Below are 1,118 nucleotides of genomic sequence, written 5' to 3' on the forward strand. Positions count from 1 at the left end.
AACTCCACGAAGCGAAAGGAAGATCTACTAAATATTAATTAAATTATAAATATATCAATTCATGTAAATATGACTGAAAAATTTCAAAACATTTCCATAAACTTCTTCGATGTTCTTTGTGGCTACAGAGGTGTTGTTTCCCTTGTAATCAAACAGCATTACATTCCAAATTTGTGTGTCATCACTATAAGGGATTAGAGTATACTAAACTATACACATTATATAGGCTACATTAATGTGACGTTTAGGTGGGTCATTTAATTATTATACATGATGTATGTTTTTTGGGGGGTGGTTAATGAGTGTTCCAAAACATGACTAATTTCTTGGTGACCTAATACTGAAAAACATTACCCATCAATACTCTCAATTCACTTAATAATCTAGAACACTTCAATTAAAGCTAACCAGTCCTTGTATTACAACTTTTCTTCCCAGGTATTGTCCTTCCTTTTAACCCTTTCAAACAATTTAATGTTTTTCTCAAAGTAAAGAGCACAAGACTGAACACAATACTCCAGATGAGGCCTAATTACCAATGGCCCATACATTGAAATAACATATTTAGATTTATGTTAAATTTTACATTAAATACAACCCAAAATTAAATAAGTAACAAATAAAAATTATGAATATATTATTTAAATAAAATTTTAAAATAATATAAATGCAGAACACTGTAGTGAATTATTTTTTATCATTAAATATTTCAACGCATGCCAGAAAACACTAATATCTACTAATTGCACATAGTTTGGAAAATAATAATAAAAAAAGTCTTAGATTAAGAATTGTTACTTATGGAACTAGAGTAATTTGGCTCCACATACTGTGTTAGGCCAAGGCAGTGTTTCCAGTACCTTGAATTATAGAGTGTGTGAGCCTAGAACTAAGCACTTACCACAAAATACCATGGACTTTAAACCTCTAAGTTTTCCTATTAAGGTATTTACAAGGGCTGTTTATTTAATTTCTTCTAATATTGTTGAAATAATTGTTTTTTCTTTGATTCTCTGGATGATCCAACTATGTAATTATTTTGTATATTTATTTCAGCTTTTATTTTGTACAAGTCTAATTTATATATATATCTATATATATATATATATATATATATA

The 1,118-nt window shown here is 27.9% G+C and overlaps 1 protein-coding gene across 1 annotated transcript in view; it reads left to right on the forward strand.

Moving 5' to 3' along the window:
- Positions 1-1,118, forward strand: part of LOC106472266 (60S acidic ribosomal protein P1-like) — an 8,254-nt gene that overhangs the window by 1,657 nt on the left and 5,479 nt on the right. The window lies entirely within an intron of this gene.

Source organism: Limulus polyphemus, unplaced genomic scaffold, assembly GCF_000517525.1.
Source record: "Limulus polyphemus unplaced genomic scaffold, Limulus_polyphemus-2.1.2 Scaffold5202, whole genome shotgun sequence".
NCBI lineage: Eukaryota > Metazoa > Arthropoda > Merostomata > Xiphosura > Limulidae > Limulus > Limulus polyphemus.